The sequence below is a fragment of the Rhodamnia argentea genome, chromosome 8, assembly GCF_020921035.1.
Source record: "Rhodamnia argentea isolate NSW1041297 chromosome 8, ASM2092103v1, whole genome shotgun sequence".
In the NCBI taxonomy this organism is placed as follows: domain Eukaryota; kingdom Viridiplantae; phylum Streptophyta; class Magnoliopsida; order Myrtales; family Myrtaceae; genus Rhodamnia; species Rhodamnia argentea.
In genome coordinates, this window is record NC_063157.1 from 11,649,553 (window position 1) to 11,662,195 (window position 12,643).

At 39.8% G+C, this 12,643-nt stretch overlaps 1 long non-coding RNA gene across 2 annotated transcripts; it reads left to right on the forward strand.

The window, feature by feature from the left end:
- The first annotated feature begins 1,179 nt into the window (after positions 1 to 1,179).
- On the forward strand, positions 1,180 to 11,494 carry LOC125316361. Of its 2 annotated transcripts, XR_007199600.1 has the most exons (4): positions 1,180 to 1,192; positions 3,529 to 3,530; positions 10,615 to 10,784; positions 10,816 to 11,494. It is a non-coding gene; the product is annotated as an uncharacterized LOC125316361 (long non-coding RNA). The 2 variants fall into 2 exon arrangements; XR_007199599.1 differs by having other exon boundaries at positions 10,615 to 11,494.
- The last annotated feature ends 1,149 nt before the right edge of the window (positions 11,495 to 12,643 follow it).

The window sequence follows — 12,643 nt, forward strand, 5'->3', positions numbered from 1 at the left end:
GATGTTTCGTTACCAAGAAGCTGGAAAAGACGATGAAACTTATGAATCGGGACTTTTGCCGAACTTTAAAGTCTTCGAACTTGTCCAAAGACTGGAGAACTAAGAAACTCGCAAACTGGTGGGGACAGATTGACCTTTATGAAAGTTAACTACATGAATCCATGAAACACCCTTTCAATGGACGCAAACTCGAGTGCTCAAGCTCAATCACAACTTGAGAACTGACAAGTAGAGGCATCCTATGCTTCCACTTTTAGGTCCTGAAGGTCAATCTGTCCCCACCAGTTAATCCTTAGATTCCTCTCTAACAAAGGAACTGAACTCTCTAGCCATGACTTTGCCATTCACACTCATCTTCATTGGGTTTCCAATCGTACACAGTCAATGTAAAGACAAAGAAGATCATATAGGTAAGTCTATTGAGAACTTTACCTTCTAAGTCTTAAAACTTATCGCGAAAGTCTAATTGAGTCCAAAAACTTGTGAGAAAGTGCAATTGAGTCTTAAAACTGATTAAAAAGTAGGTTTTTATCATACGCTGGGTCATACCATCACTCGAGAGGCTTAAGTATACTACAAGTGCTAAAACTTATGTACGGCGCTCACTTTAGTGCCAAAACTTTCAAAACGATCACTTAATTACCAATTTTTTTTTTAAAAAACGATCACTTAAGTGCTAACTTTTTTCAAAAACGATCATTTAAGTGCCAAACTTTTTTAAAAACACTCACTTTAGTGCCAACTCCGGCAAACCACGCCAGCTCAAATATTAATAAAAAAATAGGCCATGTCGGATTTCCGGCGAGCCACGTCGACTCAAATCGGAGTTGGCACTAAAGTGATTGTATTTAAAAAAAATTAACACTTAAGTGATTGTTTTGAAAGTTTTGGCACTAAAGTGTGCGCCGTACATAAGTTTTGGCACTTGTAATGTACTTTAATATAGAAGAATCTGTAATTCAAAACTTTAGGGACAGTGGTCAAGATTCCATATGATGGTCTGTCTTCAATCTGTTAGGCGTGATTGGAGGCGTGATTTGTGGCCAAGTAGGTGAAGTGGGGCTATTCAAAAAGAGGTTGGCAAGGGCTATTTGACTATCCTTTGGCCGCCGCTTGCAATCGGACAAGTTTGCCCTTTATGATTCTTGCATGAAAGTCCGAAATGAAATTGACACGTGGATCATTTTGCAAAGTCATCTTTCATGCGACGACTTTGAGTCAGCGAAAGTCTTGAGACTGGGCAAACGATAGGGTTTTCTCACTCGGACTAACTAGAGGTAGCAACAAGTCATTTGGCCAAAAAAAGGAAAATTCGACCTTTGTCTTGAGAGAAATGCACGTAAATTATAGAGATACCACATAAATGGTTCCTGAACTTTAGTCCAATATACAATACGGTCCCTAAACTTTAAATTTGTTTAATATGGTTCATGAATTTTAACCCAATATGTAATATTGTTTCTAAGGTTTTAGTTTGCACAATTTTTGGTACATGTTCAATTTAGTCTCTAGACTGTATGAAAATATTTAATGCAGTCCTTCCATTAACTCAAGTTTAGGGACAACATTGAAAAAAAATCAGAAAGTTCAAAACAATGCAAAAAGTGTTTATGTAAACACTGGTCGTGCTACATAGAATGGTCGATATCCATGTCAGAAATCTTCAACACCAAAATTGGCTAGAAGAACTATTTGAAAATTTGTCAAAAGATTTAAGACTAAAATGGCCAAATGAAAAGTTTAGGCCTGAAGTGGTCGTCGCATAAATAGTTTATGACTTTTTGGATGCTTGTCCCACTTTTTGGAAGACGTAACATACCACATAAATGACAGTTGATCAAATATGCTTCATAGAAAACATAATTATGGGGAGAAGAAGTATACTATATGTGTCATAAGTTGTGTATAGTACTCACTTTAGTACCAAAACTTTCAAAATGATCATTTAAATGCCAATTTTTCTAAGAAAATGATTACTTAAGTGCTAACTCGGATTTTCTTGCCGCAAATTCTCGAGAAAATCTGGCAAATTGTTACCTGATAACATCAACACTTGCAGAGAAGCCATGCTTCCAAGAAAACCTAGCAACCGGCCGACCAAATTGCACTCATTACAGGTGAGATTCATTAGCTGCACCGAGTTCTGCAACTCCTTCGGGAACATCCATCCTGTGCTGGCGTTCGTATCGTTGCCGTCCAATGCCAAAACCTGTTCCAAATCAAAGAAACCGAGCAACCATCAACTAAAATCAAGTGACATGTTCTGCAAAATCCTACTTATATCACGTCGGTGAAGTGATGCGAAAACGCTCAAGCAACCTACAAGTTGTTTTTGACTCAATACGTAAGAATCCAAAGAAAAGGCAAATCCCTTATGATACATCAGATCCGGCTCGCTTATTGAGGCCGACACAGAAATCCGAAGGAATGGAATCGAACTTGTTGAAATCCAAATACACATACTGCAGATTCGAAAGCCCGCTTAGCGACGAAATCGCTCTGCTGAAGTTGTTGTTCTGGAGGCCCAAGTGAGTGAGCGAGGTGAGCTAGTTGAGGTTCAGATTGAGAGGGCCATTAAAGTCCACTCGACCTTGGCCAAATCGGCAAGGGCGAGGCCTCGTTGTGGCTAGCCTTGCCTAGATCTGTGAGGTCGAGCCTCACCGAGGCTAGGTGAGACTCCGCTTGCTACCGGCGGGGGTTGTCGGCCACGGGCCGGAGCTCGATGAGACCTGTCAGCCAGCCCACACCCTTGCTAGCCTTTGTCGGCAATGATGGGGCGGTGGCAGTGAGGGCTACACAACCCTCGCTGCCTAAACGAAACCCACCGTTTTTTTTTTTTTTTTCAAGTTATTTTTATTCTATTTAATTTAATTTTTTCAAATCTTTTATCTTAGAAATCTACGTGGAAGTCTACGTGGCTAGAATTTTGTCAAAATTATGCCACATCAGATAAGAAATCTAAACATAAAAGTCACGTATTTTATTTGGATGGAATTTCTCTAATTTGGCACTTAAGTGATCATTTTTTTCGAGTTTGGCACTTAAATGATCGTTTTGAAAACTTTGGCAATAAATTGAGCGCTACACAACTTATGGCACTTATAGTGTACTTCTCAGTTCTCCCCATAATTATATACTATTTGAGTAACCTTATGGTTGCCATAATAAAGATCTATCCCACGATGTTGAAAAACTCTCATGTCTTGTAGTAACCATCACAACCACAACAATTCAAAGTCATTGGCTAAGTCCGACCAACAAAACAAAAAAATATCATTTGGCTAAGGGCATGAGTCTCCACATCTGTACTAATCAAGCACCGCGGTTTGCTTCTTCCTCCGTTGAGAGATAAGTGAGTTGACTAAAAAGAAATAATATAGCCTGTAGTGGGGCGACAATTAAGATCACGAGCACACTCATCAAAATAAGCTTGGAGCTCCCCGGTAGATTGAGAAAAAAAAAAGTGAGGATCATGAAACAAGGTACCCTTAATGTAGCGAAGAATATGGAGGCTTGCCACAAAGCGAGTCGTGCGTGGCGTGGACATGAACTGGCTAAAAGTGTGAACAGCATAGGCAATATCCGAACACGAATGACAGTATTATATATGAGGCTCCCGACTAGTTGTCAATGCAGTCCAAGTTTCTCAATATGAGCCTCATTCATATCATTAAATTGGGCACCTGTCTCAGTTGAAGTGGTAGCAATCTTGCTATTAATAACTCTTACTCGTGAAAGAACATCAGTGTCGTACCTGGCTTGACAAAAATAATAACCATATAAATAAGAAGAACTTTCAAGCCTAGAAAATAGTTAAATTTCTCGAGATCCTTCATTTAAAATGATAGGTCAAGATGCTACTTCCGATCATCATCAGTAATGATCTTTGCAACGAAATAAATCCACGAGATGTTCTCTAACAAAGGGAGCATTGACATGGGGACTGGATGTGAATTGAAGGCACGCGACGCTAGAAACTAAACTTGGCATACCACACAAGGGGAGCCTGCCTAAGCTCATATAATGCTCGATGTAAATGGCACACTTTGTTAGACCTTTGCTTGTGGCATGTCTTATCTCTGTTTGGAGTATTTGTGCTATTGTAGTTCTTAAACGTGGGACTCTATTTTAGATGGACGCCAGAATTGAGTTCCTCAGGTAAGACATGCCACAAACGATTTAGTCCTAAATTTTTTGTAATTATATCAATTCAGTCCACCTAGCCAATTTTGACCAGCCAGCGCTTACGTGGATGCCGGCCGTTCGGCAACATAGTATTTTTTTATTTTTATTTTATTATTTTTTTGAATTTTCATATTTCTTTTTTCATATTTTCTTTTTCTTTTTCTTTCTTCTGTTTTTTTCTTCCCTCTTCTTCCTCTAGCCGTCCTTTGGTAGCAGCTGGCCAGAGGCAATGGTTGGCCATTGGAGAGATCAGCCTAGCTAGGGGCCTTCGAGGGTGACCTCGCCGATGCGGGGCTAGGCTTACCTCGCCATGGCTACAAGGCATGGTTTTGCCATGGCTAGAAGAGGTCACTCCGGTGGCAGGTCACCACCGGTGATCAACTGGAGGAAGAAGAGGGGAGAAAAAAAAAAGAAGAAAGAAAAAGGAAAAAGAAAATAAAAAAATTCAAATAGATATTAAAATGTTATGTTGCCGGATAGTCGACACCGGCCGGCGTCTACGTTAGCACTGGCCAATCAAAATTGGTCGGATAGAATGAATTGACATAATTGCAAAAATTTTAGGACTAAATTAGCAACAAAAAAAAACAATTAGAATTGAAATAGAACAATTATAATAAATCTAGGACTTTTTTTTTATATAATTCTCTTGATCGTGCTTTGTAGGGGTCCACGACACCAACTCTTGATAAGGTATACCCATTTGCAACCAACATCATATGTACAAGGGGTAAATCACCAAATCTCATGCATAATTTCTCTCAAAAGCCTCTAACACGTCTGCCACAATTTACAAAGAGGCTTGGTACAGATGTCTTTATATGTGCGAGGATCATGGAGATGCGAAAGAAGAGATGGAAATTGACTTGCACAGGTGGAACAACGAACAATGGAAGGAGGGGCAAGCTGTGAGAAATCCTCAGATGGTCTTGATAGCTTAGTAGCATTTTGAGTGGAATCACCAGATCTATCAACATCATGGTTAGTACAAGACAACTCTGAAGATAGACACATAGCAATGATGGTAGGATGAGCGGCACCAGATTCCGTGCGGATTTCACCCGGACTTGAAACCCACCCGTCAAAACAGGTTCTTCACTTTTTGAAATCCGAAACCTATCCCGCATACCCTAAAGCCTAGAACCTACTTATCACGGGTTCCAGGGTCGGTTCCAGATTCCACATGTACTCTTAATTGGATAGTTGCAGTGAATCATCACATTTAATTACCACCATATGCTGCTATAATCCACAACCAAAAATCATATTTAAATACATGAAAAATATAAAATATTAACAAAGTAAAAGTCTCGATGATAAAGTGGCTCCAGATTACACATTTATCATAGGATACCATGGAATACCGTAGCATGGCATGAAGACATATACCAAGAAAATATAAAAACTTGCTTCAGGTTCCAGATTCCAAATTCCACCTATTTGGAACCTAAAGCCTACCGTTTGAACAGATTCCTCAATTTTTGGAACTTAGAACATACCCTGCTGACCTTGAAATCTAAAACCGATCGATTCCCACCGGCCGGTTCTTCAAGTTCCAGGTTCTACTCTAGAACCATGCTCATCCCTAAGTGGTAGTGTCAAATGTATCATTTTCAAGAAGAAGATCCAAAGAAGGATTTGTGACTCGAAAATGGCTAAAAGGGAAAAAAAATTTGGTGCTTTGAGAATAAACATCACAAATCACGCAAAGACGTATGGAGACAGGATCCTAATAGCTATACCATCTCCATTTGTGCTCAACACCATACCACCCCCCCCAAAAGATAGTTTAGTCCATTTAAAACGGTCCTGTAACACCTTGAATCTTGGAAATTGGAGGACGCCGGATCGCACTGCCCCGGTACCGAAGACCCTCCCAAATCCTAGGTTCAAGCTGGCTACTATATGAAGTACGTAATTTAGAGTGCCTTTGCAATTATTGGAAAAGTAACTTAACATATGTGGAATGTGCCAGGCTAAGTAGCTTGATGGACGGATACTAATCCGGCAACGCCCATCCGGTATCACAACCTTTCAATTCATCGTGCATTTTCCTTAAAAGAGTTTGAAAAACTTCGGGCGACACGCAATCAGACAGAAAGATCATATCATTTCGTGGATTGAGTAACTCTATTATGTATGATTTTGTATAAATGGAAATGTGCTATGCATGACGTATAACCTAGAAAGAGACATTGAATGAAACGCGACTGTGTATCACTTTTTTGAAAAATGAACTCTTTGAATGATGCGTGCCATGCAAATTTTAGACAATTTCAGTACAGCCAGCAGCCTAACCGTCTAATTCAAATCTCGAATTCAGAACACCCAATTATGACAGCCTAGAAATATGCATCACTTTTTAAAAGTATTTCGGCAACACGACGCATTTCAAAAGTAAAAATTTTGTTCAATCAAGCAGCGTGACAATGTACTTTCGATTCCACGATTCCAAACCAACATTACAATGTTCTAACATGCAATCCTAGTCGAGATGATTCAAGTCAAGGTGGGGTTGGGACTTATCTCCAAAGCGCGAGACGTTATCAAGAAAGAATTTGACGACTCGTTCATAGTTCGGGCATGGAACGTAACTTCGTCCTTTTCCAAGGACAACACATGTCTCGCGCCTCCCCCTCATTGATTACTCCTTCGCCGAACCACACATGACCCACGCACTCCCTCTTGGACTTCTGGTGTGACTCGGAGGCTCCTTTGCGTGACCCTTCAATCCCCAATCCCTCTACATATATCTTCCCCTCGCTTCTGATTCCCAATGCGCCATCTTCCTGCTCTTCATCTCAATCTCAACTCCCTCAATGACCATGACAAGGAAGGGACCTTCTCCTTTTGTCGCCTCGTTTCTCGTGACGGCCCTCGTCGTGTCGAGCCAGTTAGTGCTGGTAGCGGAGGCAGAGTGCGATGTGACCCAGCTCGCCCCCTGCATGCCCTCGTTCATGCCCCCGTACCCGCCGCCAGCGGACGAGTGCTGCGGCAAGCTGAAAGAGCAGCAGTCGTGCTTCTGCGACTACATCAAGGACCCGCGCTACGGGGACTACGTGAAGTCTCCGAGGGCCAAGAAAGTTTTGCAATTATGTAATATTCCCTACCCTCAATGTTAACTGGATAGGCCCCAAAGAAAGAAGAAGTGCTCTTGCGTAGCACAGGAGCACTGAAAAATGGGATTGCATTTGGGGTGAAGAATTGGAGATGAATAAGATATAAATGCTACAACTTGGTGCTTCAGCTTGTGTTATTATGTGCATGAGAACTTTGACGTCCATGCTTATTTTGAATTGGGCTATACAAGGCCGAGAAATTTTCAGATGCTCGTCGAGCCGCACTAACCGTCCGCCCAAATGATTGTGGACCATTAAGGAAAAATAAGCTAGATTTGTGCTAAATAAGTGGCAAATACGAGACTAGGTTCGATCGGTGTGATATACATTCATAGGGAGAGTAACTGAGTAAGTACCAAGCCCTCGACTCGACGACTACCTAGCCATACTAGACCGAGATTCTGTGCACATCGCGAGATTTTACGGCATGGTCGAGCGTCAAATGATTGCTACCATGCAGTCATCTGGCGTAGATTGGTTCTTGGAACGCTCCATATCGAACTCAGACTGTTCCAAATCAATTTCCTTGCTCTACTCTGCACCTCAAGCCATTTTGAGTCGTGTGTTGATCAATTTGGCCCAAACTAGGACACATTGTCCAAATTTTTATCCGAGCACTTCTGGACACCAAAACACTTCCAACCTTAGGCTACGTTCGTTTTGGGAAAAAAAATGAGCAATTCTGAAAAATATTTTTCGAAAATTCATTTTGCAGAAAAATGACAAAATTTTCCAATGTTTGGCTAAAACCTTGAAAATGCATAGAAAAATACTTTTAGCATTTTGGTATGGAAAATCTGCCTAGAGAAATTACCAAAAAATTCAAAATTTTAATTATTTTTCTTTTTCTTTTCTTTTTCTTCCTCTACAGGTCGTCGCCGTGGGCTCAACCTCGCCATATTTAGGCGAGGTTGAGCCTCGCTTGAGGCCAACGAAATCGAGGCTCGCCGGCCTTGGGCAAGCTCGCCCCTCGCCTTTAGCCGATCGTCGTCCATTGCCATGGTTTGCAATTGGCCGAGGAAGAAGAAGGAAAGTAAAGAAAGAAAATAAATAAGAAAATAAAAAATAATTGAAAAGAAAAGGAAGGTGAAAGAGGAGGGAAAATGTTTTTTTTTCGTTGATCGAAAATGTTTTCCTTCACTAGTTTATTTTCTATTAACCAAACGCCGTAAAATCCGAAAAACTTTTTCCTGAAATTTTTTCCATGAAACTTTTTAGAGTTGCCATTGATCTATCTTTCTTAGGTCATTCAAGAACCTCGATCTTTGTCATTGTATGTTAGGAGCATTATTATCAAGATCGGTGTCACTTTAGGGCGGACCTTTCAAGATTGCGCAAAAGCAAGCGATCGAATAATAAAATAGATAGAACAAAAAAATAAATCGGGCACTAGATGTACGTGATTTGATCGTAGAGACCTACGTCCACGGGAAGAGCAGCAACGAATTTCACTATAGAACAAGTAATCCGACGGAAATTACAAACCACACTCGAGTCACTCAAACACTCCTAGTGTTTTCCAGTCCTAATTGCAATCAATAACGCACATAGGATTTAGCTCTCAATTCTGCACGAAATAATCTCTCAAGTTCACAAAGAAATTAATACAAATCTTAAACACAAGATTTTAATCGGCTATCAAAACACTTGACGAAACTTCAAAAAACACGAGGAAGCCACCTCTGCTCGTCAACCGAAGGGATTTATCGGAACCGAATTAGACGATCACACAGAGAATCAAGAAAAATTGGAATAACGCACGAGATTACCCAAATTCACCCCAAGATTAGGGCTACGTCCTGCAAAGAGATTTCACTATATTTTTTCGGTTTACAGCCAATTCAACTAATACAATGATAAAACCGAGCAAAATATATATATGCCCCAAAAAAGGGCTAAAAAACCTAAAACCTCTTAATTCCAATTATACGGGCCAGCTTAAATAAAAGCTCAAACCCGTAGAGGTTTCGGGGGCGCTGCCCACGAACCCCCGCATCCCGCGCGCATAGGTCACATGTCGTTGGGTAATACTTCGGTTTCCCTAAGCTCACGTGAGCGTACCCGGTGTGAGAAACAAGGGTCCCCGAAGTATTCGCCAACTCCAACATCAACTACCCAAGTCGGATAAGACAATCCTTAAAGAATATATATATTCATCAAAAGCCAGAAGAAGCTCAAACTCAGATTCAGTCAATGAAGACCACGCCAAGTAGAATTAGGAAACAAATCACATGACTTGTTCTCTTTTTTCTTCTTGTTTTTTTTTTTTTATTTGCTTGTTTTATGGACCAACTCCCATGCGGGAATCTATCTCCGTAATCTTCAAATTCTAGACTTTTGTTGGACTCATCAAATCGGCAACTTAGGACGCGCATGACAACCATCCTGTTTCTGAAATCAATTTCTAACCAGAAATATATTTTTCTTTTTCTATTTCTGAATGAGTTTCTGAGCAGAAAAATGTATTTGATAACGACAAAAAATTTCTGTTCCTGAAATAGAAATTCGTTTGCTAACAACGTAAAATTTCTACTTTTGGAACAAAAATTTGTTTGTTTTCTATTTCCAAAATTTTACTTCCAAGGACCTTTCTTTGAAAAATTCACAATCTCCCAATTTGCATAAACAACATTACGCCTCCGTATACTTGCAAGTGGAAGTACAATAGTAGGCGGCTGGAATCGCAAGTAACGTGTTTTACATTGACTTAAAACATACCAGACCCTGTAGGTGTTTTTATCAAACTATACTCACAGTACACAATGCCATTATTTTCCTGCATAAAATCTGGATTTATACTATATGAAGGTCTACCCATGGCAAAAGAGGAATTCGCTCACCTCATCTTAGAACCGAAAATCAACAACCAGATGCATGTCAATGTATTTTTTTTTTTTTTTTTTGGGTCACATGTCAATGTAGTTAAAGATGGTATGAATCGGGGATGTAAAAAAAAATTGCATATGTAATCGTGTGCACCTATAAGATGCAAAATGCTAAGGCATACTTCCATGGCTTTCATCCCGACTCTCTGCAAACCAATCCAAAATAGACCATCTCGTACCAGTCAAAGAAGGGAGAACACGAGAGGAAAACGAGCTATGAAATGACAAAGCAAAATGCGCCAGATAACCTCAGACACATGACACTAGTACAATGCAGGACCTCATGGAGTCCATCGACATTCAGGAGAAACAACATGGAAATCCCAAAAAAACAACATGACATACACTGGGTTTGTTTTTCTCAGCTCCTCAAAATACAAGTGGAAATACCATAATATCTAGTTCCAACTACAGAATGGTCTGAGACCATAATATCAGCTCCAACTCCAAAAAATAGCACATTTCAAAATTCCTATCTTAATATCAGCTAGTTCCAACTACAGAATGGACGCAATTTCAAATTCCTCGTCCGAGACCATAATCTCAACTCCAACTCCAGTTTTGCTTGCAAAAGACGTGCTCCCACAATTTCGAAGTTCTCCGCAAACTCCCTATCTTCTGTGGAGAAAGAAAATCAGCTCCAACTCCAAAAAAGTAGCTCCTACGGAAGTTTCACAAGCTGTCTTAATAAAAGCATCTTCCAACAAAATAGAAGGATTAAGGGATGAATTGCAATCGATCTAGTAAAGAAATATATGAATACCTGGGAGCTGGATGAAAATGCGTTACAAAAGTTAAGAACAATTTCAAGAAATCTCAGCCATATTATAATCTCTTGCCATTTGATTGGCAATATCGATCTCAAGCATGTCCATCTTGGTTCCCTCCGCAGTCGATGCATCAGATATAACCTCATCTTCTATAGGTCCAAACAAGCACCCTGGATTTCCATATAATGAAAAGTTCTTATCCCTCTTGTCTTGATCACGAATGTAATTATGAATAGCACAGCATGCAATTACAACACATGCTTGCTTTTGAACCGCAAATGAAGGCATGTGTCTCAAAATGAAGAAGCGGTTTTTTAATGCTGCAAATGATCTCTTAATGACATTCCTTAATGAAGAATGCCTATAGTTGAACAATTTTCTTGTTTTTGTTGGCCGTCTTGATGTACCCCTATAATCATTTAGGTGATACCGTTCACCTTTAAAAGGAGTTAAAAATCCCGGAGCTGTTGCATAACTGGAATCTACCACGTAGTATTTGCCTATAATAAGATATTCATAAATTGGTCATGATATACAACGGCAATACAATCACATAAATCAAATTACTCCATATAGAACAAGCAAATACCTAGTGGTGGTCGAGGAAATTCTAAGTGATGAGTCTTGAGTGCCGCCGAGAGCACCCGACAATCGTTGGCTGATCCTTACCAATCAGTATACACAAAAGTAAATTTCATATCAAACAAACAAGCACACATCACATTCTAAGTGGTAATTCCTTTTTCGCCTCTAAATGGGATCTGCTTAGCCACATGTACAAAAGCATGCACATGGGTGCCATCAATAGTGCCTATGCAATCCTATCATTTTATCAAAGTCTAGCATTATACAAGATTATCAACAAATTAAAATTGATGGTGTAAAGAAATGTATGAAAATCGTACCTTGAATTAAGGCGCATGTTAAGGATTCATCAAAATCTCCTCCGGGACGACATCAAAGGAAGGTGGTACGATAATCTCTTTTGTCAGGTTGAGAACCGCATTTGACACTTTAGTGAAGTATTTGCTGGCAATTTGTCCCGAACGTTGAAATCTGTAGCATAAATCTCTATTGGACTTCTTGTGACAAATCATAGATAAGAAGATTTCAACTTGTTCATCTACTTTAATATATCGGCTATCTTCCAACCAACCTCTTTTTATCACCAAACCACAAAGGTTGAGAAAGATATGTCTCTCCATTCTAAAAGCTTCATATACTCTATCCGAATGTCCACAAAGAACCTTCCTTACCCATTTGGGTCCCGACAATACGTTGTCCCTTATTGGTTCTCTTGTGTGCATGGATATAGTTGCCACAACAATGCACAACCATGTTATCACTATATCTATATCAACATCATCAAACTCCTCTTGAACCGATTGAACGGATGTTACCCGATCATTATTCACGCTACTTCCTTCTCCCTCCATATTACCTATGCCATCACACGAATGAAGAACATAAATACAACACATAAGTAAGGAATTCGATAACATTCAACAATAGCCACAACGTCATGGTAATTGCATCATAAAGAAAAACCACAACATCTCAAATACATAAGTCATAGAGTGAAATTAAGCCAAACACAAATCCACAACATCTCGAGTACTTAAGTCGTAGTGTGAAATTAAGCCAAATACAAGTCCATAGCATATTTTGCAACATCTACTTAAAG